Raw genomic sequence first — 26331 nt, 5'->3', positions numbered from 1 at the left:
TTTTAGTGTGTAAATAAATCAAATTTAAAAGCCATGCATTAGGGACATGAAATGCATTAGACACACACACACACATATATATATATATATATCAGAATCAGAATCAGCATCAGCTTTATTGGCCAAGTATATGAAATACAAGGAATTCACTTTGGGGTTTTTCGCACATGGAGTACATAGACGTAAACATAAACATAAACATGAACATAACATAACAAACATTCAACTAGAAAGAACAAGAACAACAAAGAACAGTAAGTTAAAAAAATGTTCAGGGGTCCGGTCTATTTTAAATATATATTTAAGTATATATATATTATACTATTTACAGTGAGGATTTATGTTGTTCAATAATGTACAGGTAGTAAATATACACACACACACACATATACATATATATATATATATATATATATATATATATATATGTATATATATATATATATATATATATGTATATATATATATATATATATATATATATACATACATATATATACATATATATATATATATATATATATATATATATATATATATATGGCAGGAAGTACATCCTCTGCTGGGCCTTTTTGATTATGGAGTCTACATTGGGTGTCCACTTTAGGTCCTGGGAGATGGAAGATCCCAGAAACCTGAAGGTTTCCACAGCAGACATAGTTATTGAAGATGGTGATAGGGGGCTGTGGAGGGGGGCTACTCCTGAAGTCCACTGTCATCTCCACAGTTTTGAGCGTGTTCAGCTCCAAATTGTTCTGACCACACCAGAGGGCCAGCTGTTCCACCTCCTGTTTGTAAGCAGACTTGTCACCGTCCCGGATGAGGCCGATGGCCGTTGTATTGTCTGCAAACCTCAAGAGTTTTACAGATGGGTCTCTCGAGGTGCAGTCATTGGTGTATAGGGAGAAGAGCTGTGGGGAGAGCACACAACCCTGGGGGGCGCCTGTGCTGATTGACCAGGTGCTGGATGTGATTTTCCCCAGCCTCACCTGCTGCCTCCTGTCTGTCAGGAAGTTTGTGATCCACTGACAGGTGGAGGCTGGGACGGTGAGCTGGGTGAGTTTGGAGTGGAGGATGTCTGGGATGATGGTGTTGAACGCCGAGCTGAAGTCCACAAACAGGATCCTAGCATATGTCCCTGGGGAGTCGAGGTGTTGCAGGATGTAGTGCATCCCCATGTTGATTGCATCATCCACTGACCTGTTTGCCCGGTATGCAAACTGCAGGGGGTCCAGCAGGGGGCCTGTGATGTCCTTCAGGTGGCTCAACACCAGCCTCTCAAAGGACTTCATGACCACAGACGTCAGGGCCACAGGCCTGTAGTCATTTAGTCCTGAGATTGCTGATTTCTTGCTTTCAGATCCAGTGATCTGTTGAAGATCTGGGTGAAGATGGGAGCCAGCTGGTCAGCACAGACCTTCAGACAGGAGGGTGACACGTTGTCTGGGCCTGGAGCTTTCCTGGTCTTCTGTTGCCTGAAGAGCTGACACACATCCTCTTCACAGATCCTGAGTGATGGTGGGGGGTCAGTAGGGAGGGGTGAGGGTGGTGCAGGGGATGATGAGGGTTGTTTGATGCTGGAGTGGGTGATGGGTGTGAATGTTGGCTTCTCAAACCTGCAGTAGAAGACATTCAGGTCGTCAGCCAGTTCATGATTCATTGCAATGTGGGCGGATGGTCTCCTGTAGTTGGTGATCTCCTGTAGATCTCTCCACACTGATGCAGGCTTGTTAGCTGAGAAACTGTTCTTCAGCTTCTCAGTGTAACACCTCTTTGCCACTTTGATCTCCTTTGTCAGCGTGTTCCTGGGCACGTTGTACAGGACTCTGTCCCCACTTCTGTAGGCAAAATTAGAAGTGTAACTCAAAAAAAATTTTTTTGTATTTGTTGAGGGGGGAAAAGTATTTGTATTTGTATTCGAGTAAAATTCAAAATAGGCGTAATTTTTTTTTTTTTTTTTTTAGTTACACTTCTAATTTTCGTTATAGTGTAAGTATTCTTTAATTATCCATTATAATAATTCTGGATATGCAATATTGGTTGATGTTTTTCCATAAATCCAGCAATGAACATGTAACAAGGAATGTCATTGAAAAGAAAATAACATAACAGCCATTACCTCCTCCATGGTTAAACCAACAACTAATAAAATATCATTGTGAACATTATGAACCCCACCAGACAGAATAAAAACAAATAATACTTAAAAGAACTGTTCTTTCTAATGCACAGAATTCCAAGAACTAAACTTGATCTGTAAATAATATGACATAGTAGCCTATAGCTAACGGTCATTATGCTTCTGGCCTCTACCTGGTCTTTTTACTAAACTTAACCAACTCCTTTCTTCATTGCCTAAAACCCAACCAAAGCACCAAGCAAAGGTCTCCCCCGGTCTGCTGTCAGCAGGGTCACCGGCTGCAGCAGCCTCGCGCCCGTTAAGTGGGCTCAAGCCACGTTCAGCCGCGCTCGAGCGGAGCGGGGGAGAGAAACAATGTGTATTTCTTTTACTCTGTGGAAGATCTCCCAACAGAGTGAGGGACAAAGCAAGTGGGACAGATCTGCCCAGTCCCTGAGCAGCGCGCGTTTCACAGACAAGCCACAACGCAGAGTGTAAACAACGTCACCTGGTTCAGCAGCACCATGGACAGCTGCAGGGGCGGGGGGGTCGGAACAGCGGTGTTTTGACGCCCCCACCCCCGACTCCTGAACGTCACTCACTCACTCATCCGGGCATGTACTGCGGTCTCATGAGGAAACGTAGCTTTTTGATATGATGTTTTTCTTGTTCCCAATTACAAATATTTTTTAAAGTATTTGTTCGAAATAAGTATTTGTAAAAAACACGTTATTTGTGCCTTTCCGAATACCGTATTCGGGTTCGGCTCCACCCCTAATATAAATATATATATACAGTATATATATATACAGTACAGACCAAAAGTTTGGACACACCTTCTCATTCAAAGAGTTTTCTTTATTTTCATGACTATGAAAATTGTAGATTTACACTGAAGGCATCAAAACTATGAATTAACACGTGGAATTATATACTTAACAAAAAAGTGTGAAACAACTAAAAATATGTCTTATATTCTAGGTTCTTCAAAGTAGCCACCTTTTGCTTTGATTACTGCTTCGCACACTCTTGGCATTCTCTTGATGAGCTTCAAGAGGTAGTCACCTGAAATGGTCTTCCAACAGTCTTGAAGGAGTTCCCAGAGATGCTTAGCACTTGTTGGCCCTTTTGCCTTCACTCTGCGGTCCAGCTCACCCCAAACCATCTCGATTGGGTTCAGGTCCGGTGACTGTGGAGGCCAGGTCATCTGGCGCAGCACCCCATCACTCTCCTTCTTGGTCAAATAGCCCTTACACAGCCTGGAGGTGTGTTTGGGGTCATTGTCCTGTTGAAAAATAAATGATGGTCCAACTAAACGCAAACCGGATGGAATAGCATGCCGCTGCAAGATGCTGTGGTAGCCATGCTGGTTCAGTATGCCTTCAATTTTGAATAAATCCCCAACAGTGTCACCAGCAAAGCACCCCCACACGATCACACCTCCTCCTCCATGCTTCACGGTGGGAACCAGGCATGTAGAGTCCATCCGTTCACCTTTTCTGCGTCGCACAAAGACACGGTGGTTGGAACCAAAGATGTCAAATTTGGACTCATCAGACCAAAGCACAGATTTCCACTGGTCTAATGTCCATTCCTTGTGTTCTTTAGCCCAAACAAGTCTCTTCTGCTTGTTGCCTGTCCTTAGCAGTGGTTTCCTAGCAGCTATTCTACCATGAAGGCCTGATTCACACAGTCTCCTCTTAACAGTTGTTCTAGAGATGTGTCTGCTGCTAGAACTCTGTGTGGCATTGACCTGGTCTCTAATCTGAGCTGCTGTTAACCTGCGATTTCTGAGGCTGGTGACTCGGATGAACTTATCCTCCGCAGCAGAGGTGACTCTTGGTCTTCCTTTCCTGGGGCGGTCCTCATGTGAGCCAGTTTCTTTGTAGCGCTTGATGGTTTTTGCGACTGCACTTGGGGACACTTTCAAAGTTTTCCCAATTTTTCGGACTGACTGACCTTCATTTCTTAAAGTATTGATGGCCACTCGTTTTTCTTTACTTAGCTGCTTTTTTCTTGCCATGATACAAATTCTAACAGTCTATTCAGTAGGACTATCAGCTGTGTATCCACCTGACTTCTGCACAACACAACTGATGGTCCCAACCCCATTTATAAGGCAAGAAATCCCACTTATTAAACCTGACAGGGCACACCTGTGAAGTGAAAACCATTTCAGGTGACTACCTCTTGAAGCTCATCAAGAGAATGCAGAGTGTGTGCAAAGCAGTAATCAGAGCAAAAGGTGGCTACTTTAAAGAAACTAGAATATAAGGCGTATTTTCAGTTGTTTTACACTTTTTTGTTAAGTACATATTTCCACATGTGTTAATTCATAGTTTTGATGCCTTCAGTGTGAATCTACAATGTCAATAGTCATGAAAAGAAAGGAAACTCATTGAATGAGAAGGTGTGTCCAAACGTTTGGTCTGTACTGTATATATATATATATATATATATATATATATATATATACACACACACACACACAGACACACACACACACACATATATATATATATATATATATATATATATATACATATATATATATACACACACACATATATATGTATATATACACAATGCTGTGTGTGAATACGCTGATCAGTCACACCATTAAAACCACTGACGGGGGACGCTGTTGAGCAGGCTCACGGAGTAGTCACGTCTACCACAGCTCTTCAGACTTCTAACTTCATAAATTTTGAACCTTGAAATCACTTGGACGTTGGTGTAAAGTTCATTGAGTTAGTTGCAACCACCTTCAAAATGTCACCTAAGCCTTCTCAAGAGCAAAGAGAGAGTAGGTCGTTGAGAAACACCACCTCTAACTCCACGGCTATCTTGGAAGCAGATGCTCATAATAGAAACATGGAAACGCTTGCAAAGGCATTCAAGCTTCAAACGACTCGTTTCGTGAGGAAAAACGGGTATCCATTGCCTTTCTACACACAACGCAGAGTACAGCCGGGAGAGGATTACAGATGTAGAGGATGGACTGAACGACTTTGACAAAAGATTGCGCATGGAATGTGGAATTATAAGTATTGCTGGCAAAAGAAAATGGTGCACTGAGGGAGAAGGTGACATTTGGAGAACTACACCAGGAGACAGAATATTGGTATTGTTGGGATAAAGGAAAGCACAGAGGGATCCCTACCTATGCAGTTTATCACCAGTCTACTTCTCAAGGTATTTGGGGAAGAAAGTTTTGAAACACCGCTGTCTGTGGACAGGGCCCATAGAAGTTTAGCCGCAAAACCAGGAGAGGGGGACAATAGATCATGGCCATTCATTGTTAAAAACTTCATCACTATCAGACCAAAGACCTGTTTCTGCATCTTGCGAGAGAGAGAGAGAGAGAGAGAGAGAGGGAGAGAGAGAGGCTCTCTTACCTACGATGGATTGAGAATCCACATCTTCCCTGACTTCAGCCGAACAATGTACCGCTTTCTCTGAATCCAAACAGAAACTTCACACCAGGAAGAGTTCAGTTTGAACTATCCAGCCACGCTGCAGTTCAACCATAACAAGAAGCGCATGAAGTTTACAGACCCGGCTGAGGCGCTTGCATACATTAGCAACAATATCTCTGGTGCCCGACCCTTCTCTCCGCACTTCATCATAGAAGAAACATGAGGTAACATGACAGGCCCATTGTGACTGACTGTTAATAGACTCACAATCTAACATAGACAGTATAAGTGACGGTGATGTTATTCTGAACATGGTCGGTCTGTGATATGTTCTCTATGCTCATTACTATTAGCAAATAATGAGCAAACTGTTGAGGTACGAGTACAGTATATTTTCCATAAGTATATAGGTATATCTCCGCCATAAGTTTGCACCACTGGTCTTATGTGGCACTGTTTACAATAGCCTATCAGTTTGAATAAGGTAAAATGACAACGTTGGTCAAACGGTATATTATGATTGAGGTTCACCACAGTTTGAAAAGCATTTGTTACTGCAGGAAGGGGCACAAATGAGCGTTTGCGTACGTTTAAAGTGTTTAAGGGGGGGTTGCCATTTTAAGGCACTGGAATATTGTTCATTACTTGTTAAATGTAGCAACTTACAGATTGGATGGACAGTTACATATTTGTACTGAATAATTCTAGTGACACATAGTAATTAATATTCAGTCCCAGGTAATGGTAATGTGAACATCATAAGTTGGAATGTAAAAGGTCTTAATTATGCTGTTAAAAGACAGAGGGTTTTCAGCCATCTTCAACATCTTGGGGTAGGCATACCATTCTTACAGGAAACTCACCTTCGAAATAATGACCATTTTAGGATTCATACAGACTGGGTTGGGCAGGTGTTTCATTTGAAATTTAATTCTAAAAGCAGAGGAGCAGCTATACTCTTTCATAAAAATGTGCCTTTCATTGCACCAGATATTAGCTTTGATCCAATGGCAGATATGTAATGGTTCTGGGAAAGCTGCTTCAACTCCATTTGGTACTAGTTAATATTCATGCAACTAATTTTGATGATGAACTGTATTTTGAATAGATGTTGCGCTCCATCCCTAATCTGGATAGTCATCACCTGATTCTATCTGGTGATTTCAACCTTGTGATGGACTGTTTTGGATCACTCCTCTCATGCCATGTCAAAGTCATCTAAATCAGTACAAACGATCCAGGCATTTATTGACACGCACAGACTTGTAGACCTATGGAGGTTTATAAATCCCACTAAAAGATTCTCTCTAATGTGCACAAGTCATTCTCTATGATAGATTTGTTTCTGGTTGACCCTTGTTTACTGAGTGCAATCACAGAGTGTAAATATAATCCAATTGTGATCTCTGACCATGCCCGTGCAGGTATAAATTTAACACTGCCGACCCAGAGAACATAACGTACGTGGTGGTTTGATCCTAACTTTTTGCAGTTTATTTCAGAACACAGTGACATCTTTCTAGATAAAAATGTGACGGATGGCATCTCAGCTTCAACTTTTTGGGAAACACTTAAAGCGTATCTTAGAGGACAGATTATTGCTCACAATGCGTATATTAGAAAAATTACTTATGGAAGTATTGATGAGCTATCAAAAATTAAGGCATTGGATAGACTTGTATCTGCCTCTCTGACCCCTGATTTGATCAAAAAGAGAGTAGCTTTACAAACTGAAGTTGATCTCCTAACCACCACCCAAGCAGAGAGGTTAATCTTTATGTCCCAAAGTAGGTTTTATGAAGTGGGAAATTAACCTTCCAAATTGTTAGCAAATCATCTTTGTCAAAAAGCGGCATCTCACATTATCTCACAGATTAGATTAGCTGCTGGCTCCTGAACAGAAGACCAGCATGCCATTAATAATCAACTTAAAGAGATCTACTCCAACTATATTCTTCAGATTCAACACAAGATCATAACCAATTTGACATGTTTTTCTCTAATTTGAATACTCCTACACTCTCTTCAGAGTGGGAAAGCCCCAGACCCAGATGGGTTCCCATGGAGTTTTATAAAAAAATTAAAGAGATGAACTGGCTCCTCCGTTCCTTTTAGTTTATACAGAAGCACTAGAAAATAGCATTATCCCACCCACACATGGGTGCCAGGCATCTATTATACTGTTACTAAAGAAAAAAGGAACCTCTGGATTGCTCATCCTATAGACCAATCAGTTTAAGAATTTGTGATGATAAAGTGTTTTCGAAAGTCATTGTACTCCATCTTGACATTTGACGCTTCTACCTCATATCATATCATATGACCAGACTGGGGTTGTTCACAACAGACAGTCCTATTTCAAATCTGAGATGGCTGTTTAACGTTATCTATACTAAATCTGACACCATGTCCCCAGAACCAGTGATATCGCTTGATGCCGAAAAGGCATTCGACAGAGTTGAGTGGGACTATCTCCTCCATACACTTAATAGGTTTGGATTTGGCCCTAATTTTATTCAATTAATTAAGCTTGTTTAAACTAATTCAACTGCCTCGGTTTATATCAATTCTATCTCTTCTGATTATTTTCCTCTTCAAATGAGGGGATAAACAGGGAGATTCATTAAGCCCACTACTTTGTGTTCTTGCTATAGAGCAACTTTCTATAGGTCTAAGATGCAATAATAGTATACAAGGATTTGCACGCGGTGGACTAACTCATACCATCAAACTTTATATGGATGATTTATTATTGTATGTTACAGACCCTGTTATAACCATACCTGAAGTTCTAAGAGTTTTGGAAAAAATTTCAGGGGTACAAACTTAATTTTAATAAAAGCGATTATTTACCTATTAGCAAGAATTCTGGAGAATATCCCATCAAATGATGGTCTATTTTACAGTTATCTTTTATTGGAAGAACAAACAATGTAAAAATGAGTATTGTATCCAAATTCCTATGTTGTTCCAAGCAATACCTACTTTCATACCGCAGTCATTTTTTAAGGCATTTCACCAGATGGTCTCTTTCATTATTTGCAATGGTAAATCAGCCTGCATAGGGAAGAAATTCATGGAAAGGCCAAAAGACCTAGGTGGGCTCTTCCTTCCAGACTTGCGCTCATATTACTGGGCTGCAAATTGGTTAAGTTATTGCCCTCTGGCTAAAGGATTGGAATGGCACGCCCCCCGCATGGCTGCAGATTGAAATGACTGCAAGCAATCCACACTGGTTCCCTGCTATGCTCTGTGCGTCTTTACCATCACTAGTTAATAATATTAATTATTTTTTTGTTAGGGGTCAATACGCTAAATAAAGATAGGGTCTCAATGATTTATGATCAAATCATGGACAGATATAATCCCTCTATATCTCATATTTGAGAACAATGGGGAAATGACCTGGGGGTCCCACTGTCAGATGAGGAATGGGACATGACTCTCTCCAGGGTTCATTCCTCATCTATATGTTCAAGACATGCTTTAATACAGTTCAAAGTGCTACATAGGCTACACTTCTCGAAAACTTAACTTCTGAGAATATTCCCAAACTTAAGCACTATGTGTCACAGGTGTAAACAACCCCCTGCAACAGTCTATCATGTGTTGTGGTCTTGCATATGGCTGTAATATTATGCCTTCTCTAACTGTTGGTGTTTTTGGTGTATTTTTAGTAACATGTGTCTCCAATCTCTCTGTTTGCTTACAGAAGGTTATCGTTTCTTACTTTCTATTAACTAGGCATGCAAACTTGTTTTAACTGAAAGGATGTAAACCCTCCATCACCCAACCAATAGATTAAGGATGTGATGCAGAACATCAAGCTGGAGAAAATCAGATGCACCCTCAATGGCTCCATTAAAGGATAACTACCGTTTTTTACAATCTGGACCTTATTTCCAGCAAAATATATGGTCATGTACTCACCCAGATAACTTTGGTGTCATTCGGCGTCGTTCGGACGAAATTAGATCCAGTGTAGCGCCGATATATCCATATAATGCGAGTAACGGGGCATCGACACACAGCCTCTATATAACGCATTATCTACCACGAAACTAGTTAATTTCACCAATATTTTGTTACGATATGCTAGTGCTATTCCCCTCTGAGTCCGGGCTCGTCTGTTGTCAACATCCGGGGTCTGTAGGTTGCCCTACTACCTCTGACCTGGAAGATGTCGTCTCTGAGCTGCGCGCGCACCCGCGACAGCCCAGCTTGTTTACCTGTAGCTGCTACTGCTAGTTTGACCCCGGATGTTGATAACGGACGGGCCCGGACTCAGAGGGGAATAGCACTAGCATATCGTAACAAAATATTGGTGAAATGAACTAGTTTCGTGGCAGATAATGCGTTATAGAGGCTGTGTGTTGATGCCCCGTTACTCGCATTATATGGATATATCGGCGCTAAGCTGGATCTTATTTCGTCCGAACGACTTCAAATGACACCAAAGTTATCTGGGTGAGTAAATGACCATATAGTTTGCTAGAAATAAGGTCCAGGTTGTAAAAAACGGTAGTTATCCTTTAAGAGATTTAACATAACCTGGTACCCATTAATTAACTATGTGAACACCTGAACAACCTAGCTTGGAACTTTAATGACATACCTCCTCACAACATTTCTATCTTCGGGTGGTCTGTCCTATCTTTGTTTGAATGCACTGTGATGCATGTGGATTTTTTTTTTGTTTTGTTTTGTTTTGCATGTGTGTGTTTCTGTGATCTGTTTGTTCTGGTAATGTCTTAACAAGAATCTATAAATAACGTGTTTTTGGCAGTGAACTTGATCGTCGAATCAGGGAATGTTTTTTAAAAAATGTAAAAGCTAATTTCTAAATGATGCACTAGCAGAACAAGACTTTCTACAACACATGATACATCTCCATAGATGCTTTACACCATGCAAGCAGCTGGACTGGGTGCGTTTTACTGTAGCAGTATGGTCAAGCCTATTTGCAACACTCAATAATGTATTATGTCAAGTCATTTTTATTTACATAGCAGCAATTTACAACAAAAGTTATCTCATGACACTTTTTGATTAGAGCTAGGTCTACCATAGACCATACATAATCTACAGAGACCCAACATTTCCCCATGAGCAAAAGGTTGAAAAAACTGCCTCTTAACAGGTAGAAGCCTCTGAGTAGACTCAGACTCAAGATGGGAAGCCTTTGGTTAAGAAGGAGTGAGAGAGAAAGACAGAGAGAGGCAGAGACGGGTGGAGGGGAAGGAACCCTGAAAATCAGTCAAGCCCCCATCCTGTGTCCCGGCATTCATGTTGATTTCGACCCATTCTGAAGTGTGCCTTCTGCAGTGTAAATTGTTCAGGATGCTGTTTTGCACAAGATCTTTGGTTTCAAGGAAGATAGAAACTGGAATACTTTTTTGCGATCATTGATAACTGATGTGTAAGTGACATGACGTCACTGAAGAAGTGCACTCGTTTTAGGCACCTTTAAAGCTTTTCGTCAGTTGTCTTCTTTTTATTATCCAGAATCTTTCTCTCACTTGATTAAGAGCGTCTCGCAGACCAGAATGCAACATTTGCTGATGACATTTTTTGACTATCAACTCCGAAAAGGTTGCATTTGCAGGAAGAATGCAGGGATGCTTTTGTTCAAACTTCAAGCTGGTCATTTTCTCACTCTTAGTAAGCATTTTTCATCCATTAATTTTGGACTGATGGTTTATTTCTTGACCTCTTTGCAAGTGATTTCTTCATGACACTTTGAGTTTGTTTGTGCGTCACTCAGATCCAATAAAGCTCTGCTTTGGTGATTTCCTCAGCTGCCAGTGCTCCGGTGAATTTATGTTTTGCTCTGGCATTGTTAATGAATCGTCGGACCCAGGCAGTTACATGCAACACTCAGTTGAGGTCACTGTGGTTTTTCCAACTGCAGTATTTCTCTTTTCTTTGGAGTTTCAGAACTTGTCAAATTGGTCATTTCCACAAAAGACAGATTTTCCTTTACAGCATCATTTAAAGTCATTTACACAGTAGTTAACTTTGCTGTGTTTGAGCCACATTTGAGCTGTCCACCACAGACGATTGTCTCGTGCCTCTTGTAGCAACATCTGCAGGATTTTCCTTTCTGCTACAGTGTTCCACTGTGCAGGTTCTGTTAGACTCTGGATCTCTCTGACTTGGTTTTCCACAAAGGGTTTCCACTGTCTGGCTGAACTCTTTATCCAGTGCAAAGTTATCACAGTCAGTTAACAGTTTCACTTGGCTCTTATCTATGTCAAGATACATGAGAGCAGCTAGCAGTTCAAAGATTTAGCAGATCCTCAGGTAACTCATTGTCCCATTCAAGTCCATGTTCCCACATTTGTTGAAAAAGGCATTTCACTTTGATTGTAAAGGGAGAAAGGAATCCAACTGGATCGCAGATGCGCGCAGCAGCTTGTAACAACTTGTGTTCCTTTTGGTTTCCTTCTCACATCAAAGATGAAGTCTTCCTGTTCAGCTCTCCATGTCAGTCCAAGTACTTTTAACACAGCATAATTGCTGCCAAAAGAAAGGGTCTGGGGGCCGCTCCAAAAGGAACTACAGAAATCTTAATGCATCCCTGTCCTGCTCCCGAATTGAGATCTGCAGAAAGACTTTGGAGATATCTGCCATGAATGCTACTTCATGCTGAACTTCAACAGGATATGGAGTAACTCAGGATTCAAAATCAGTGATTAAGCAGTCACAACTCTGAGCTTTGCAGTCAAGCACTCCTCTTTAATGACTGCGCTGTGGAGGAGATAGTACGCTGGGTTGCCGGCGACAACATTTTCCACACGTTCCACTATGTCGAGACCGACAGATGTTTCGTTGCACTGTTAAGACAGGTGGTCAGGTTTCTCACAAAAAAAGCTAAACAAATCGCTCTGTCAATTTGATTGGAAGCATAAAGAGCAGATGCTGTCATCATATTCTGTCGTTTTGTACGCATTTCCCATACGCCTGGAGTTTCCTTTTCACGTTCCTTACTTGTGCGCTCCTTTGTGCTTTTGGTCATATTTGCAGTGTGCTCTTGGCTGTCCATCTCCTTCAGAATGAAGCTCACAAGATAACATTTTAAAGCCTATGCAACATAACAACAAAAATAAATAAATAAAAAATTTAAAAACATTTTTTATGTTTTTCTGGTCCATGAATGATGCAGAGATCTTAATTCACTGATATCACATGTAGGTGTGATATGGTCCAGGCTGAAGGAGTGTGTGTGTGTGTGTGTGTGTGTGTGTGTGTGTGTGACACGTGGTGCCAGGTTAAAGAAGTTGATTAGTTGCATGCAAAGCCTGCATGAAACATATTTGAACTAACAACAACTTAGCCGAACAATTACATAATTTCCAATTTCTCCTGTTCCCAATCTCCTTGGAATATGTATGTGTGTATGTATATATGAGTGTATGTATGTATGTATATGTAGGTATATATGCATATATTTATTTATTATTATGTACAAATTATTATTATTATTATTATTATTGTTTTTTGTTTTTTTTCTCTTTTTCTTCTCTTTTCTCTTTCCTATCTCATCTTTCTTAGGGGTATTTAGCTACTCCACACTACAACTTTGATTATGACTAACTGATAATATTCAACAGATGGTTGGATGCGGGGCTGGGCTATGTTGGACTCGCTGGGGTGCCGGACGGGGGGGCCCCCCGACCCGGGGCTCCGGTGGTGCAGGGGGCCTCCAACTGGGGCGGGCAGGAGCGCGGCTGGCAAGAACAACCCCTCTCTCCCAAAAAATAGAACGGAATAAATAAAACAACAACCAAATAAATAAACAAGATAAATAAGGAAAAACAAAAATAAAAATAAAGTAAATTAAAAATAGAATAAAGAAACACCAATAAGTGTCACCCCTCTGGACGGCAGACTCCCTCCAAATAGGTCTGGGGGTTGCCCGGTGATAGCGGTGACAGGGGTGGATCCACTATGAGCCAGTGATCTCCTCAGGGTCTGGTTGCTGTCCCAAACAGGATACCCCCCCCAAAAAAAAGGGAAGAAAGGGGAGGGAGGAAAAGGGGGGGAAAAAAAAGGGGCCACCCACTGGCCTACCGGGCCCGTTTCCTGCTGGGGCCTCCACGTTGGCTGCTGGGGCTGGGTGGGGGGGCCCCTCGCTCGACACTCCGGATCCCTGGTCCGGCCTCACTACCCAATACCTCAGTCTTTCCTATCTCACTCTGTCAAGTCGTACACAACTCTTAATTAGAACAATGGCCATCTCTATTTTCTATCATGCTACATACTATACTATGCCATATTATGTTATGTTATGTCACGTTATGTCATGCATGGACACACACACACACACACACACACACACACACACACACACACACACACACACACACGGGATGAGTCATCTTGTTTGTCTATCACTGTCACTGTCTTGTCTTGTTATCAGCACGTAAATAAAATAAAAAATAAAAAAAAACAACTTAGCCGAGCAGCAGAGCAAACTGCCAATGACCTGACTACACAGAGATCACAATAACACTCGAACAGGGAACAAAACACAGCAGATTCAGCACATGTGCATTACATCAGCCAGAGTTAATCAGTCATGTGCTTAGTCATGCTATGCTATGCTTTGTGCTATCTAGGCCCAGTTCAACGTTACCAGTCTTTGAAGAAAAGGTGCTGGTGGTTCTTTAGCTGATGAACCTAGCACATTGTTATACCAATGTTGAACAGTGATGCCCTTGCTGTGCAATGTCTGATGAAGGAAGATGGATGGAGGAAACTGGTCGCTCCTTTTGTTCCTTTCCAAGTTAGCAGCTCTATACTAACTTGCTTCTTCCTGCAGCTATTGAGCCCAGGAGGATCCAGGAGAAAAGCTGGGGGCAGGGACGCCCAGGGGAGAAGAGGTGGAGAAGAGAACTAGGGGACAGCCCAGTATAGCTGGAGAAGAGAGAGAGCAAAGGAAGGAGCTAGAATTTTGACTACCTGGTCAGTGGGGGTTCTGTCACCTTGACCAATAGTTGCTCAAAATTGGGTCTCTGGACAGTCTTTGCAACTAGGTGTGAAGAATTCTGGGGAACTGAGTTCAGTTCAGTGTCTATTTTGAAATCAATCAAAATCAATCAATGAAGACTTCTTCTGTGGATCCCAACATCCGGTCTTTGGTCTCAGGATGTCACTTGATGTGTGATCCTGAGAGCACAAATGCACATGCATAATCCATAGTTTGAAGGACTTCATCTGACAGTTTGTTCATATTGGTAACATCTGGGCACAGGCTAACTCTCTATCTTGGCTAAGCAAGAATCATGAACATAACATCAAGAATAGAAGTTACACGAAGAAAAAGAAAATCCAGATAAACACTATGATTATGACATTGAATTCACTAAATACCTGTGTTTCTCAGTTAATCTCTGGGTTAGTGAGAGCAGAAAAGTCAGTAATGTCAGTTTGTCCAGTTGAGATGCAAAGACTGGCACCTACAATGATATAGTCATTTCTGTAATGTCCAAGAGTGTGCATTCACTCATTGTATGTATGTCATTGTATGACAATGCTTGGTAGATTTTACAATTTGGTCCTTCGGGCAGGTTTTGCTGTGAAGGGGTGTAATAAATGTAAAAGTCCAAATGACTATCATGGTTCCTTTTAACAATGTGGAAATGTTGTAATGCAATGTTGGAGGACACGTATATGTCTTGTTCTGTGAGGTCAGAATGTCCTAAGCTAATGTTTACAACAGGTAATCCACTAAAAAAAAGGAATACAATGAAGGAGTGGTTCCCAGTGTTTTTACAAAGTTGGACAGCGGTGTCTGTATCCAATCAGAATTCAGTCTCTCAATTAAAAGCATGGTGTCTGGCTATTACTAAATTCAGAACAGTTGAGTTTGCTGCTGTTGCTTATGAATCCAAGGTTGCCTGTAGTAACTGTAAGAAAAGTAAGTCACTTCTTACTATCAGTACAGCGATGGATCCAGTTGTTAGTTACAAGAAGCAAACACTGGGGCTCTTGTAGTTTAATTTTTACTTAAACTGTGGCTCAGGGCTGCAACGCTGAGTAGCTGAATTCAGAAAGGCATTCTGAGGCACTGTCACTATCTAAGGGATTATGACTGTGTACTGAACTGTGGTCAGAGTAGCTGTGGTCATCATCTGAACAGTAAGCAGCTGGTCATAATTCTGGTGGACATGGCGGTTACGCTCAGTGTCCCTGTGCATCCTTTTGTCACCCCCCTTTGGTCTGTTGTGAGAGTGATGTTTTGAGGCAGGAGATTTCTGTGACACTTCTGTGTTTGAGCAGGCAAGCTCAGGTGTCTTACCAATGGAGTTGGAAGTGACAATACTTTCCCAAACCACCTGTGTCATCTTCCTTATCTCGTTCAGTGAGAGGTTTTCTTGATGCATCCTAATTACAACGTGAGTGCATACATATAGGTGAAGGTTATTTACAAACAAGGACTTGAAGGTAGGGTCTTCTAAGCCTGGTGCATTCTTGCCCTTAGAGTACACATGCCCCAAACGCATGTAATTATCTCTAGGATGCTCAAGCTGAGAATGTTTTTTACTATTGCTGTGGCCTCAGTAGAAGAAGAGAATTCTTCTTCCAATGCATGACAGAGCTCTCTACAGTCATTTCTGACACTGGGAGGTTGTAATTGTATAAAGTTGCAAGTAAATTAGACTATGGTCAAGTTCACTCAAGTAATCCTTGACACAGTGATCACAGTTGTCTGGCTGAAAATGTTTAATGTCCTTAGCTATAAACTCAAGCTCTTCAAGGTGGGGGCACTCTTACCTAGCGTATCTATGGACATTGACATCACGTGTTGAAGTTCTGGTTGGCTGAGAGGCAGGGACAGGACAGCTGTTATCACTCATGGAGGTGCAACGAGGAGGCGGAGCACGCCTGGAGTGTTCTGGTCCGCCTTTCAGAGGGATGGGCACAGATGAAGGTGTCATGCATCAGAGACTGGGAACAGTTGGCAGAATATCTTCTCGAGCATAAACTACCAGTGCCTTCACTGTCTGTTTCAGAAAGATGGGAAGCCATGTAACCTGTCATCTCTGTCTAAGTGGAGGTTCAAGGACTGACTTCATTCCCAAGGACTTAGGGTCAGGTGGGAATTGTTCACATCACCTGAGTGGAGAGGGAGTTAACCTTCCATCAAGGGAGGAGTGTGAATTGGAGTAAGTAAGTAAGTAGATCTAACTCTGCTGAGTGCAGATCTTCAAAATAGCACATGGCTTTCCTATTAGTCATCTGTACTTCATGGAGCAGACTAGAATTCTGTGCTCTAAGGAGTTCTACCCCTGTTTCCAGGATTGTTTTGCTCTGAACAGCAAGGCTGGTTTGCCTGTGGAAGATCAGAAGCAAACATCTTAACAAGTGGCCTGTGGATGCAGTCTGAGCATTGCACCTGTCCTAAAACAGGGACCCTATTTAAAGGAGATTTAACCAGCTAATTACTTCAGGGCAGCCAGGTTTCACACTCTGTGCCAGGGAAGAAATAAATCTCTCTACACAGGGGTTCTTCCTTGTTAAGCAAGTTGTCTAAACAACAATCAATGTGGTTGGCTATGGTGTTGCTTTGGCAGACACTCAGTAGTGTAGCTTGGAGAGTACATTAACCCAACCAAACAATGTGCTAGCCTGCACTATAGGGGTAGCTTCCTGCGGGGGAGGGAACTACGGCACAATTTCAGCCGTTTTTCCATTACATTTGCCGGCCAGGCTCTACTCTGTTTGACTCAGCGCAGCAGCGTGGCAGCCCAGCGTGGCCAGGATTTTTCATTTCCACAACTGTGCTACCTGCTTGAAGGTGTGTCTTAAAACAATGATGCACTTGTCTCAATCCGTGCAGTACTAGAAGAATCACTGCTAACAAAGTGGCTCTGCCAATTCAGTTACAAACACGTTTAATTTACTATAAATTCTTCACAATAAAAGCCTCCTGTTATTTAGTCATTTAAAAGCTTTAGTATTATGAAGCAGCATTACAGGAAACTTTGCATTTTCCCCAGCAGTAGCTAAATATGACTCCTGAAACAGCTGAAAGTGAACACAAAGAAACAGTAAAATACAGCAGATGTTTGAAAGTACAAACAGGACAACATAAGACTAAAGAGATTCGGTAAGAAGCTAAACTCAGACTTTTAAAAACATCTTCCTCTCATGTTTCCAGCACAGACAGGAGTTGAGTATTGATTTTAGGGGGAGACGGGTGCTTGTTATGGGTTGCAGTCATGAGACGTCACTGTGGCCCACTTGGAGGCGGGGTGACCGCGGCTCGGCCCAGGTGCTTCTCAGCTCAACTCGGCACAGTAAAACTGGTGATGGAAAAGCAAATCAGCATTGCTCGATTTTACTTGGCCCGGCCAAAAGTGCTAGTGGAAAAAAGCTGCTAGTGGTTCTAGTGGGCATACAGATTTGGGCCAGTAAAGGTAAACACAGATTTACAGATGTAACTTTGCCTACCAAACTTTCAACATGCACTAACTGGAATGCAGGGCAGTAACAGTCAGAGGATTGTTTCTTAAAAGTGACTCAGCCGGGCCGAGTGGCATGCTGTGATTAAAAAGAGGAGCACTTAGATTGTCATCACATTCTGACCGCTTGTCTAGAATGTATTGAATACAATACATTCAAATGCTGAACTGAAATTCTTATGATTTCTACAGAGCACTTTCAACTTGAATTGATAGCAGCAATTGCAAATGGCTCAAAGTGGCAGTTGATAACCTAAAAGATTTTGGTTAGTCATTGATTATGATAAATAATAAGATCTAATTACATTTAGTTAAGAAGGGAAAAGATAGCCAATTCAATAATTCAGTCTCATAGAATTTCAGCTTGTAACTCTGATTAATAATTAAATTAATAACTATAACCAAAATTACATCCTTGACAGAGTAGAGGATGGCAATATTCACTCCTGCAAAATATTAAATAGACAGCATGTATATTGCATTTGGAAAGTATTCAGACCCCTTCACTTTTATCACATTTTGTTATGTTGCAGCCTTATGCTAAAATTGTTTCAATTATTTTTCACCTCATCAATCTACACTGTCAAAGTGGAAAAAGAGTTCTTCTGTGGATCCCAACAATGGTTCTCATCTCATTTTCTGCCGCTTATCCGTGAGGGTCGCGGGGATGTTGCCACTCTATCCCCCCCCTTTCAGGGGGTTGCGGGGGTTACTGGAGCCAATCTCAGTTTTCAATGGGTGAAGGCCAGGGTACACCTCTGGACGAGTTGCCAGCTCATCGCAGGGCCCTTTTCTGATGGCAGAGGCTGCCACACTGCTGCCAACTGCGCATCAGGAGCAATTTTGGGGTTCAGTATCTTGCTCAAGGATACTACGACATGTAGCTCAGTTCCGCCCAGGGGAGACGGGATTTGAACCTTCTGATCGCTGGTCACCTGCTCTACCCACTGAGCTACAGCCGCCCCAACAATGGTTATATATGTTAATGTGAAGTGTCATGTACTGCATATTTAAATGTTATAAATGCTTAAGTGTTTTCGCATTCAAATAAAGTGTTACCGATAGTTGTCTGATTGTGGACGTTTTCATGAGTCAGATTTTTGATGTTTAGAGAGTGAAGAGAAAAAGGTTTCTGGTCTCCAAAGGACGTAGACCATTACCCACTCAATAAGACCACGATGATATAGCATGTCTGTGAGTGCATATGAATGTATGGTGCTCAAACTCTACATTTTAACCTAATTGTCATTTTTTCATTTCAAATGCAATGCATATAACAATTTTAAAACATAAAATGTAGAACTATGCACTAAATGAACTGCAGTTAGTAGTAGTAGTAGTAGTAGCCAGATACTATCACACTATCCATCAAAAGTATTACATTTTCAGTTTTAGAAAAATATAAATTCCCCAAAATGTAATAAGGTATTGTATTATTGGTTTAAATGTTATTGTAGTCTCAGTGAGGGCCCTTTATTATATTATTTTTCAAAATATTATATTATTGGGTTTTATAAAATTTTTGATCAAGTCAAGAGAAAGATGTTATTACGTTTTCAGGAGATTATTAAATTATTTGATGCTACTTTCCAGCTTTTCAGTCATCACTCTTGCCAACATACAATTCGACTCTACAATGCAGTTAATTATGCGGCAATGTGGACACATCCTTAATTCAATTTTAGACAAATTCGGTGATGATTGACAATTCTGCTAAAACCAGGTTAAAAAAGGGTGTGTCCACGTTAGGCAAGTAATGATCAGAAAATAGTTTAGAACAATTATCTTGTAAAATCAACTTCAAGTGCAGTTTGTAGATGTGATAAAGTCTGCAAAAACCAGCATGGCCTGAAGATCCAACAGGCCAAAATGAAATGCTTGACAGGGAAGAAAGTGATGCACCATACAGTTCAAGGACTTGGTGGGACAGAGGAGGTGCCCAGCCAGGAGTCACCAGACAGCACCAAGACCCTCCAAGTCCCACCCAAGTCAGGCAATCAGAACACTGCTGTGTTAAGTGGCCCACAACCATCAAGGAGAAAGAGTGGCTTCAATGATTACGTGTGACGGTTCTCGAACCTACAGCCAGAGGGGATGTGGACCAGAGGTTGCGGACAGTTTCGCAAAATGATTGTCAGCATTGACACTGAAAGGTTCAGCATGAAGGAGCATCATTCAACTAGTGGAGCAGTGGGGCCAAACTGTAGTGAGATGAGGATCAGCCAGCTACGGCAGGAGCTAAGATTGTTAGTACGTCGGTACAAGCAGGCAAGGGAAGAGGAAAAAGCTGGTCTGGCAGAGCTCCATGACATCTTAAAGAGACGACAAGATGTTGTCACACAACCCCCCGTTGAGCTGAGTGGAATAGAAGGATGGGCAGGGAAAGAGCCAGGTGTGGCTGTCATTACTTTGTTCTGTATTTATGTACATTTTATTGATTTATTTATATAGAGTTGTAGCCTCCAACCTAGCAGCACGGGCGAGAGACCTGAGATCCTCAAGATCGACCAGGGGATGGAAGGGGACCTGCATGAGGCCAATGATTTAAATTGAACAGATTTAACTCATTGGCCTCATGCAGGTGATGGAAGGAGATCTGCATGCAGCAGGGGATGGAAGGAAACCTGCATGAGTTAATCTGTTCTTTAAAGAACAGGTCTCCTACCATCCCCTGGTCAGTCTTTTGGTCTCTTTCTATGGTTTGATTGGGAATGGAACTGAATTGTTTGGTGGAAGTGTTAGTGAGAGGAGAATGCTGAGAAAACTTCTCAGTTTAATGGACAATGCCTCTCACCCGCTGCATGCCACACTGGAGTCATATCTATAAAAATGTTGATGGTATAATCGAAAGACTATTTGTGCCTGTGTTGGAGTGCACAGATACACACACAAACTCAATGACATCTGATCTTTCAGGAGGAAGAGTGTCAAAAAAGACAACAAACTGAACTAAGAAAACATGTCTTGTCCCAACGCCACAGACTATGCATCCTCATCCTTGTGTCTTAAACCTATCCAGAGTCAAAAATATATTGCATTCTTCACCAAGCTGTCTGAAACTGTCCAATCTCTTTCTTCCACTTCTATTCAGCCTAAGTGACTGAAATGGTCAGATCTATATAATTGAATGTGTAAATATAAAAAATGGCTTGTTTCAGAACATGTGATCATTTTGATATTATGAAACTAACTCTGCTTCAAAATCTGTTAATTTACAGGATTCCACTCTGCTATCTGAGTTGAGTGTGAGCTTTGGATATAACTTTTAACACACTGATATAAGGAAATACCACATGAGTGTAACTGATGTTAACCCGTATGATTTACTTATGATTTTAGTTCTATTATGTTTTATTATTTTCAAGACTCAAGACTCAAGACACTTTATTGTCATTTCTTACAAATGTATGTTCATACATAAGCTGAAACGAAAAAAACGTTTCTCACCAGCTACTAGCAGTGCTGTATTAAAAAAGAATAATAAATAATTAAACAGGTTAAAATCGTATCAAAATAAAGGAAAAAAAAGAAAAAGAAAAGACATTCACACATACATCAGCAGCAGTTTGGAAGCGTGTCCATAATAAAGTGCTTTTAAGTGCGAGGTGAAGTGCGAGGTGACTGACCTACTGAGGGGGAGGGTTGGGTGTGAATGTGTGTGTGGGTAGGGGGTGCAGTCCATTCACCAGCCTTACAGTTTGTGGGAAGAAGCTGTTCAGCATCCTGGTGGATCTGCAGCATGGTGCATGTTGTCTGATACCCCTACGGAAGTCAATCACCATCTCCTTCGTTTTGTCCACATTAAGGACAAGATTATGGGATTCACACCATGCAGTGAGCAGCTCCACCTCCCTCCTGTACGCAGACTCATCATTGTCACTGACGAGCCCCAGCACTGTTGAGTCGTCAGCGTACTTGATGATGTGGTTGGTGCTGTGTCTGGCAGCACAGTCATGGGTCAGCAGGCTGAACAACAAGGGGCTCAGAACACAACCCTGAGGAGAGCCTGTGCTCACTGAGATGGTCCTCGATGTTTGACTGCCCACTTTGACTGTCTGCCGCTGCTGTGTCAGGAAGTCAAGAATCCAGTTACAGGTGCCAGTATCCACCTGTAACATCTTCAGCTTTTCCACCAGTTGTTGTGGAATGAGTGTATTAAAGGCTGAGCTGAAGTCAATAAGTAGGATTCGGGCATAGGTGTTTTTCCTCTCTAGGTGAGACAGTTTGAGGTGGAGTGTGGTGGCAATGGCATCCTCTGTGGATTGGTTGGTTCTGTATGCAAACTGTAGGGGGTCCAGGTTTGCAGGAAGGCAGCTCTTAATGTGGCATATGACCAGCCGCTCAAAACATTTCATTATTATTGGTGTTAGGGCCACAGGGCGGAAGTCATTAAAGCAGGCTGGGTTTGACTTCTTAAGAACAGGGATAATGGTAGCACTTTTGAGGCAAGTAGGCACAGCTGCCTGGCTGAGCGATGTATTAAAAATGTCTGTAAAAACATCTGACAGTTGCTCAGCACAGTCCTTTAAAACACGGCCAGGGATGTTGTCCGGCCCTGCAGCCTGTGTGGGTTGACAGTAGCGAGGACCCTTTTCACTTCAGCTGTGGACACCTGGAGTACCTGGTCAGTGGGTGATGGCAGGAGTGACTGTGCCGGAGTGATGGAGTTGACCTCAAAGCGTGCGTAGAAGTCATTCAGTTCATTTGGTAGAGATGGGTCACTGTGGCATGTCCGCGGGGGGGTCTTGTAGTCGGTGAGGTTCCGGAACCCTTGCCACAAGCGGCGTGGATCTTTGTCACTCCTGAAGTGGCTGTTAAGTTTTTGTGCATACAGCCTCTTTGCTTCTCTGATCCCCCGGGACAGGTTCTTCCTTGCCACACTATATGCTGCCATATCACCCGCTTTATCATTTTAGATGTGCTTCACTGTTATATAATCCAAAACACAGATTAGAACATGTGTATTTGTTGTTACTTGTTACTCTGTCATTTGATTAATTCATCTTACAAGCTCTTGGCCATTGGTTCTCAGATATGTTGCACATGTTGACAACAGAACGAGTGAGTTTCCAATTTGCAAGCACATATAATTCAAATATTATTTTGAAATCAAAATGCTCCCCTTTAAGTAGAGGCCAGTTCTCTTTCCACACAAAGGAATTAATTAGTTATCAGCAAAAAAGCGCCAAGGATCTTCTTTCTTCCATAACATGCCCTGTGACTATAAAACTTTACAACACATGCCGTCCTCCCTCACATACGGCCACTTGTCTCTTGCTGCTTTCGTCCTGACACTTGGCTTTTGCTCATCACCTTTTTTGGGCTCTCCTTGGTAAGACCCTCTGCTTGGCCATGCAGCCAACAGGCATTATGGGTGCTGGCTTTATGTTTTTGCACTTTTACTGAGAGCTGCAGAAAGCTTCAAAATCATCCAATCATTAATTTTGAAATCCTCCTATTTTATGTACTTTTTGACTTTTGAAGACTTTTTGGCTTCATGCATTTCAACTCTGCTGCCTGTCAATGAATGCAACAAGACCGGAGAACACACGCTTTTTCTCCTTTGTGGCCAGAGATAGGCCTTGTCAGAGCCTGGACACATCATCCTGAAGAAGTGCGACCAGCTGCTTCACTGAACCTACTGTACAGCGGTCATCATCTGGCTGTGTCCTAGCAGCCAAGGATCACAGAGTCCGCTTGCCATGCTTGGCGCTTTCCAGGAAGTTCGCCTCACCATCAGCCCATCACCACAGAAAGGTAGGAAATAACCAACTTCATGCGTTCTGACTAAGAGTTGATGCAGAGCAAATTCTTGAATGATTTTTGTTTTTATTGAACTTAGTAAAGTGTTCCCCTTTTTGTGTTTTTGAGTCGTTGTTGACAACATTCATTCATTCTGTCTGCAATAATTTAATAACTGCATTTACAAATCATTCAAGGCTTATCCACTCTAGTTGTATAAATGTACATATGTATATACAGTATGTTTAGTGGTCCTTATTCATCATCCATGTTCCTAAGTAGTTCGATAAATAGCTTGAATTAAGCCATTGTATTTGTGTTTTCTTTGATGACGACTTATGCGATGAATTTTCCTACTAATGAATTACTCAATTTATTAATTAATCAATGATGGTGGTGCCCCTTCTAACGAGTGCTTAATAATATCTCACATATGAGGTGAGAGCGCTACACTAGGTTGCATCAAAAGTTCTTTCTGGCTGATAGTCTGAAGTATCAACATATTTCAGACTGTGCTCTCTGATAAAGGACACTGTCTCTGTCATTCAAACACTGCTTTAATACACCTTTTGCCATGATAAATGTGTATAACGACATGCCATTGTCTAGTCTGCAGTATGAGGAGTACAGTGGAGTTCAACTTGTGTTTGCCACTCGTTGTAATGATGAAAAACAAAAACAAAAAATAACGCTCTTATTCTGCTACCCAAAGCCTATGGCTAACCATGGAAGTTTGTAGGAGACATTTCTACACATTTATAGAACAATGTGGGTATACCACATAAGGGTTTCATAAATTCGAAGAGGAAACTCCATGTAATTGTTTAAAGATGTGAAGAGATTTTTGGTCTTCACACACAGAAATTGGTGCATCTAATTAGGGCTGGGTGATATGGCCAAAACTGTTATCACGATATGTTTTTTTGTATTGATTGATGTCGATAATTATCACGATATACAGTATATTTAACAATAATAATGTTGAATTGACAGTTTTAAGAGTATTTTCCTTAGGACAGAACCCAAAACAAACCAGAAGGTTAATTATGGTTTATAAAATACAATTATTTATTGTCAGAATGAATAGGTGACAAACATTTAACAGAACCAACCAACCAACCACATGGCTCTATGTTAAACACTGAATAAATAAAATGATGAATATGTACAACAAATTGCTTGATTCAAACGTGTCTCAAACATTTTAGAGGTAGTATACTGAACTGAACATTGATTAAAGAAAATAAAATAAAAAGGTAAATGTTGAGGATGATTATGCTACTGTATTCTTTGACTATTGCACATTATTGAGCTTGTAGGTAGTTGTTCAGTTCAGCTTTAATGCCTCCTGTTCTGTAAGACCTGATGTGGTTCGGACGTGTGACCAGACCACACCGTGCTAATAGGCATCATATGTTTAGCGATACAGTACAAATTTGCACTGGTTATGTCTTTGTGTCGCTTCGGTTTTCTTTTCATATGGGGTAATGGCTGAAAAAGCAGCAGCAACTGTTGGTTGTTGAACTGAAGTTTGACTAGTATTTTATCATGAAAATTTTATCATGAAAATGATCGAGATTGTTTTATCACCCAGCCCTACATCTAATTACTTAAATTATGGAGCCGATATACAAGTTCCTGCCTTTTTAATATCCTTAGTCTTGTTACTGTTTGGAACTGACAAATTAAACAATTTGGCTAGTAGAAAAGACAAACTCCATATACAGCGTCAGGCCCAATCTACACTACCAGTCAAAAGTTTGGACGCACCTTCTCATTCAATAGTTTTTATTCATTTTTTATTATTTTCTACATTGTAGATCAATACTGAAAACATCAAAACTATGAAGGAACACATCAAATTATGTAGTAAACAAAAGTGTTAAACAAACCAGAATATGATTTATATTTTATATTCTTCAAAGTAGCCACCTTTTGCTTTGATGACAGCTTTGCATGGCATTCTCTCAATCAGATTCATGAGGTAGTGACCTGGAATGGTTTTCCAACAGTCTTGAAGGAGTTCCCAGAGGTGCTGAGCACTTGTTGGCTGCTTTGCCTTGACTCTGTGCTCCACATCATCTCAAACCATCTCAATTTGGTTTGGTTTGGGTGATTGTGGAGGCCAGGTCATCTGATGCAACACTCCATCACTCTCCTTCTCGGTCAGATAGCCATTACAAAGCCTGGCTGTGTGTTTGGCGTCATTGTCTTGCTGAAAAACAAATGATAGTCCCACCTAGCGCAAATGAGATGGGATGGCATGTCACTGCAGAATGCTGCGGTAGCCATGCTGGTTAAGTGTGCCTTGAATTTTGAATAAATCACCAACAGCCTCAGGATCAAAGCACCCCCACACCATCACACCTCCTCCTCCATGTGTCACGGTGGGAACCACACATGTAGAAACCATCCGCTCACCTTTTCTGTGTCTCACAAAGACATGGTGGGTGGAACCAAAAATCTCAAATTTGGACTCATCAGACCAAAGTACGGATTTTCACTGGTCTGATATCCATTCCTTGTGCTTCTTGGCCCAAGCACTTCTCTTCTTCTTGTTGTTCTTCCTCAGTAGCGGCTT

At 41.5% G+C, this 26331-nt stretch overlaps 1 protein-coding gene across 1 annotated transcript in view; it reads right to left on the bottom strand.

Moving 5' to 3' along the window:
* dera (deoxyribose-phosphate aldolase (putative)) overlaps nt 1–26331 on the bottom strand; it is a 59548-nt gene that overhangs the window by 1212 nt on the left and 32005 nt on the right. The gene's annotated exons all lie outside the window — the stretch shown is intronic.

The sequence above is a fragment of the Pagrus pagrus genome (assembly GCF_965226575.1).
Source record: "Pagrus pagrus genome assembly, chromosome: 23".
NCBI lineage: Eukaryota > Metazoa > Chordata > Actinopteri > Spariformes > Sparidae > Pagrus > Pagrus pagrus.
Note: the sequence above shows the minus strand (reverse complement) of the source record. Positions and strands in the feature narration are given on the sequence as shown.